Genomic DNA, 6,689 nt, shown 5'->3' with positions numbered 1-6,689 from the left:
GTATGTTGTGTCCTTCCCAGTTAATTTTGATTAATTTTTGTTTGAAGGTTGTTTTGTTAAATATTACAATGGTTACACCAGATTGCTTCTTAGGTCTATTTACTTGGAATATTTTGTCCAAAGCTTTACCTTGAGGTTATGTCTACCTTTGATGTGTAAGTTTCCTCTTGGATGCAATAGAAAGATGGATACTGTTTCCACATCCATTCTGTAAGTCTGTGTACTTTTATTGGGAATTGAAATCAATGATATTGGGAGATATCAATAACCAATGCTTGTTATTGGATTCCTGTTATTCTATTGGTGGTGGTGGTGATGTTTGTAGCGATTATGCATGTGTGTGTTTCCCTTCTTTTGGTTTTGTTCATGTGAGATTATTTATTTCTTACATCTTCATTGGTGTTCTTTAACCTCCTTGGGTTGAAGTTTTTCTTCTAGTTCTTTCTGTAAGGCTAAATTTATATATAGATATTGTTTAAATTTGACTTTGTCATGGATTTATGCATTTCCTCTTTAAGACCTCTATCATCTCCTCATAGTTAGTTTAAAGGTCTTTTTCTTGTTCTTCAGCTGTGTTAGAATATCCAGATATGTCGGATATCTGGACTTTAGTGGAGACATATTGTCCTGGCTGTTGTTGATTGTGTTCTCACACTGGTGTCTAAGTATGTGTGTTGGGGTGATTATAGGTCCAATTGCTAATTTCTGGTTTGTATTTTCTTAAGTGATTTTTTGTTCCTTGGTGTCTGTTTTCTCTCTGGATTTTCAGACAGTGTAATGACTGTGTTTTGCCTGTGTTGCTGGCCTTTTTGGCTTGTGTGTTCACAGGAAATCCCTCTGGTATTGGGTGTTTGAATGCTGTAATGAGTGGAGGAAGTAAAGTCATGAGGGGGTTATCTGTGGGTCCACATTTGATCTGGTGGTTTGAAAGAAAATACCCCCCAAAGGGAGTGACATTATTAGGAAGTGTGGCCTTCTTGGAGTAGATTTGGCCTTGTTGGGGGAAATCTGTCACTGTAGGGTAGGCTCTGAGTTCTCCTATGTTCAAGCTACTGTCAGTGTCACAGTTCACTTCTTGTTGTCTTCAGATAAAGACATGATAGCCAGCACCATGTCTGCCTGCATACCACAATGCTCTCCACCATGATTACAATGGACTGAACCTCTGATCAGTAAGCGACCACTTCAAATAATTTTTTTCTTGTATGGTCATGGTGTCTCTTCACAGCAATAAAAATCCTAATGAAGACAGAAGTTGGCACCAAACTGTAGTATTGCTGTCATAAGTCTGACCATGTCTTTGTTTGTAGGAAAGTGGACTTTGATACTTTGTGTTAGGAAAGCAGTGGAATGCTTTAAGCAGTGTCTAATGGACCATACTAGTAGGAACCTAGAAGATAGTGGTGCTAAGAGTTATTTGAACTGTCAGGGGCTGGCTCAAGAGGTTTCAGAAGAAAATAATTTTAGTATGTTGCCTAGAAATCAATCTTATGATATTTTGATTAAAAATGTTGCTGCTTTTTGCCCTTGTAAAAAGAGCCTGAATGAGGCTAAAGTGAAGAGCTTTGAATTCTGTTGTCAGCAGACATCTCAAAATGTCTAAGTAAAGACTCTGTTGTGTGCTTATTAGTGGCAGCTCTATCGAAGATTTCTAATGAAAAGGAGCAAGAGGAACAAAAATAATACAAAATGTACAGATTGAGAAAAGGGGCACCAAAAAGTAGAATGAAGCTGAGTCCTGTGTTCAAGGAGATAAACTGATTAAGAATTTGAGTAAAGGGAGTGGTGACTTCAGGGCAAGATCCCACCCAGCTATGTTGGCACCTTGTAAAAAGGAATTAAAGAAAAGCTTAGTGCCTGGTCTGGTGGTACATACCTCTAATTCTAGCATTTGGAAGGCAGAGACTGGTGGATCTTTGAGTTTGAGGTCAACCTTGTCTAGAGATCCAATTTTAGGACAGCTAAACTTATGCAGTGAAGGACAGACAGCTGGTGAATGTAATTGAACAAAGGAGCCATATTCCAAAACTAGTGTGCAACAGAACTTGGCAGTTTTAGCCATGTGGTTCTGGAGTAAAGGTTAGAAGAGAGGGGCTGTTGAACTTGCCTCCAAGATCTTATCTGTAAACTGGGAATTCAGGGCTACTGTGAAAAATGACACAGTTGTCAGTACCACAAAATTTTAGAGATGCCAGAGCTGTGGAATACCTGCTAGGGAGATCTGCTTACAGGGACTGGAACCAGTCTAAGAGAAATAAATGTGTTACAGTCAACAAAACTGAATGAGGTTGGATATCTGAAGAGCATTTTGACATCAGACATGAAGATGTAGAGTTTGAAGTTTACCCAGCTCTTTTTCAGTCTTGTTTTAGTCCTGTAGTCCCTTGTTATGCATCCTCCCCTACATTTTAGAATGGTAATGTAAATCATGTGTCATTATATGTTGGATGTATGTTATCTGCTCTTTTATTTTGATTTTATAGGAATTACAATTAAGAGATTGTATCAATCTCAGAAGAAATTTTGGACTTTATACTTTAAAGCATTGTTGAGACTGTGATAGACTATGGGGACTTTTGGAGTTGGCTTAAATGCATTTTTGTATTATGATATGGCTATTAGCTTTTGGAGGCCAGGGGGTGGAATGTGGTGGTTTGAAAGAAAATGGCCACCAAACAGAGGAGCTTTATTAGGAGATATGCCCTTGATGGAGTAGGTGTAGTCTTGGAGGAAGTATGGGAGTGTAATTTGAATTCCCTATATTGAAGCTACTCTCAATATCCACTTCCTGTTGCTTTCTGTGTACCCTCCCAAGGTCCCCACCATGATGATAATGGACTGAACTGCTGACCTGTAAGCAAGTCACCCTGGTTAAATATTGGTGTCTCTTCAAATCAATAAAAGCCCTAACTGAGACAGTGGAGAAAGGAGGCTGCAGCTGGTTTTCTGTTGCAGCTGCAGGAATGAATCTCAGGGATTGAGTCTGAAGGAACAGAGAGAGTAGAGAAGGTCTATGGGCTATTGACTTCAGATAGGGTCATTTCAAGTCTTTGTAGACTATAAGAAGTTGCATACTTATGTTACATAAAAATTAGAAAAAAATGAATAGATTACAGGTTAAAACCAGTAAATCTCTTCTGTAACATTTTTGTGGAAAATAATATGGATATGAAATTGAATGACAGAATTATTATGCCCTTCCTTCTTTATATCCAATTGAAGGGAGGACTGGCAAAGACTGGTTATATGATTTCTTTTTTTAGTTTCTTATAGATTCACATCTCCAATGGTAGGAAATGCATGTTGTTTATGTTTTGATCCTTCATCTAGCAAATAATAGATTCAAATATATCCCCAGGCTATTACAACCTCTTTTTTTCCCCAGAGACTTAACATATATACAAAAGCTACTGGTCTAAAATAATTTGATAAAAAGACTCCTAAAGGTATTCTGCTGCACTCTTGAAGCAGGGCCCTATTGAGTCATCATCAGAGAAGCTTCCTCCTATAGCAGATGGGATCAGATACAGAGACCTACAGCCAGGCATTTATTCAGACAGAGAATCTTTGGAACACATAACACTGAATAGGATGTCTCCATCACATCCATCCCCTCAGAGCTCAGGGATCCTTGGGCAGAGGAGGCAGAAAGAATGTAAGAGCCATAGAGGATACGGCTTATAGTTTTCAGCTTACTATTATTATTGGACACCTGAGGGTGTGAATGAGTTTTTCTCCTGATTCTCAGGTCCTTATACCTGTTCTTGGGTCTCTTTTCCTTCTGTTGAGTTGCCTTGTCCAAATTTGATATGATGGATTTTGTATTATCGTATTACATTTTATTTTTTCATGTTTGACTGCTATCTCTTAGAACCATGTTCTTTTTATTTATTTATTTATTTATTTATTATTATTTTTTATTATTATTATTTTACAACACCATTCAGTTCAACATAATAGCCACAGATTCCCCTGTTCTCCCCCTCTCGCCCACCCCTCCCCCCAGCCCACCCCCCATTCCCACCTCCTCCAGATCAAGGTCTCCCCCGAGGACCGGGGTTGACCTGGTAGACTCAGTCCAGGCAGGTCCATTCCCCCCTCCCAGACCGAGCCAAGTGTCCCTGCATAAGTCCCAGGATTCAAACAGCCAACTCAAGCAACGAGCCCAGGACCTGGCACCAATGCACAGCTGCCTCCCAAACAGATCAAGCCAAATGACTGTCTCACCCGTTCAGGGGGCCTGATCCAGTTGGGGGCCCCCTCAGCCTTTGGTTCATAGAACCTGTGCTTCCATTCATTTGATTATTTGTCCCGGTGCTTTATCCAACCTTGGCTTCAACATCTCTCGCTCATATAAACCCTCTCCTTTCTCACTAATTAGACTCCCAGTGCTCCACCAGGGGCCCAGCCATGGATGTCTGCCTTCAGATTCCTCAGTCCTTGGATGGGGTTTATGGCACCACTATCTGGGTGTCTGGCCATCCCATCACCAGAGTAGGTCAGTTCCTGCCGTCTCTCGACCATTGCCAGCAGTCTTTTGCGGGGGTATCTTTGTGGATCTCAGTGGGCCTCCCTAGCTCTCTGCTTCCTCCCCCTCTCACCTTCTCATGTGGTCTTCATTTACCATGGTCTCCTATTCCTTGTTCTCCCTCTCTTTTCTTGATCCAGTTAGGATCTCCCACTCTCTTTCCCTCGACTGTCGCCCTTCATTGTTCCCACTCATGACCAGGCTGTTCATGTAGATCTCGTCCATTTCTCCGTGTCTTTTTTTGGGATCCCGTTTTCCAGGTAGCCTCACTGGTGATGTGAGTAGCAGTCCAGTCATCCTTGTTCCACATCTAGCATCTTCCTATGAGTGAGTACATACCATATTTGTCTTTCTGAGTCTGGGTTACCTCACTCAGGATGATTTTTTCTAGATCCATCCATTTGCCTGCAAACCGTGTGATGTCATTGTTCTTCTCTGCTGAGTAGTACTCCATTGTGTATATGTGCCACAATTTATTTATCCATTCTTCAGTTGAAGGGCATCTAGGTTGTTTCCAGGTTTTGGCTATTACAAACAATGCTGATATGAACATAGCTGAGCAAGTGCTCTTGTGGTATGATTGAGCATTTCTTGGGTATATGCCCAGGAGTGGTATAGCTGGATCTTGGGGGAGATTGATTCCCAATTTTCTACGAAAGCGCCATATTGATTACCAAAGTGGTTGTAAAAGCTTGCATTCCCACCAGCAGTGGAGGAGAGTTCCCCTAGTTCCACATCCTCTCCAGCATAAAGTGTCTTCAGTGTTTTTGATCTTAGCCACTCTGACAGGCGTAAGGTGGTATCTCAGAGTTGTCTTGATTTGCATTTCCCTGATGATTAGGGAAGTTGAGCAATTCCTTAAATGTCTTTCAGCCATTTGGGTTTCCTCTGTTGAGAATTCTCTGTTTAGTTCTAAAGCCCATTTCTCAATTGGACTGTTGGTCCTTTTGATGTCTAATTTCTTGAGTTCCTTATATATTCTGGATATCAGTCCTCTGTCAGATGTGGGGTTGGTGAAGATCTTTTCCCATTCTGTAGGCTGTCGCTTTGCCTTGTTGACCGTATCCTTTGCTCTACAAAAGCTTCTCAGTTTCAAGAGGTCCCATTGATTGATTGTTTGTCTCAGTGTCTGCGCTACTGCTGTTATATTTAGGAAGTGATCGCCTATGCCAAGGCGTTCAAGACTATTTCCTACTTTCTCTTCTAGTAGGTTCAGAGTAGCTGTATTTATGTTGAGGTCTTTGATCCACTTGGACTTAGGTTTTGTGCACGGTGACAGATATGGATCTATTTGCAGCCTTCTACATGCTGATACCCAGTTATGCCAGCACCATTTGTTGAAGATGCTTTCTTTTTTCCATTGTACACTTTTGGCTTCTTTGTCAAAAATTATATGTCCATAGGTGTGTGGGTTAATGTCAGGGTCTTCAATTCGATTCCATTGGTCCACATGTCGGTTTTTATGCCAATACCAAGCTGTTTTTATTACTGTAGCTCTATAGTAGAGCTTGAAGTCAGGGATTGTGATGCCTCCAGAAGTTGTTTTATTGTACAGGTTTCTTTTAGCTATCCTGGTTTTTTTGTTTTTCCATATGAAGTTGAGTATTGTTCTTTCCAGGTCTGTGAAGAATTGTGTTGGTATTTTGATGGGGATTGCATTGAATCTGTAAATTGCTTTTGGTAAGATTGCCATTTTTACTATGTTAACCCTGCCTATCCATGAGCATGGGAGATCTTTCCATTTTCTGACATCTTCTTCAATTTCTTTTTTCAGGGACTTAAAGTTCTTGTCATATAGGTCCTTCACTTGCTTGGTTAGTGTTACCCCAAGGTATTTTATGTCATTTTTGGCTATTGTAAAGGGTGATGTATCTATAATTGCCTTCTCAGCTTCTTTGTCCATTGTATATAGGAGGGCTACTGATTTTTTTGAGTTGATCTTGTATCCTGCTATGTTGCTGAAGGTGTTTATAAGCTTTATCAATTCCTGGGTGGAATCTTTGGGGTCACTCAAGTATACTATCATGTCATCTGCAAATAGGGAAAGCTTGACTTCTTCCTTTCCAATTTGTATCCCTTTAATCTCCTTATGTTGTCTTATTGCTCTGGCTAGAACTTCAAGTACTATATTGAATAAGTATGGGGAGAGTGGACAGCCTTG

This window comes from Peromyscus maniculatus, chromosome 4, assembly GCF_049852395.1.
Source record: "Peromyscus maniculatus bairdii isolate BWxNUB_F1_BW_parent chromosome 4, HU_Pman_BW_mat_3.1, whole genome shotgun sequence".
In the NCBI taxonomy this organism is placed as follows: Eukaryota; Metazoa; Chordata; class Mammalia; order Rodentia; family Cricetidae; genus Peromyscus; species Peromyscus maniculatus.
Note: the sequence above shows the minus strand (reverse complement) of the source record.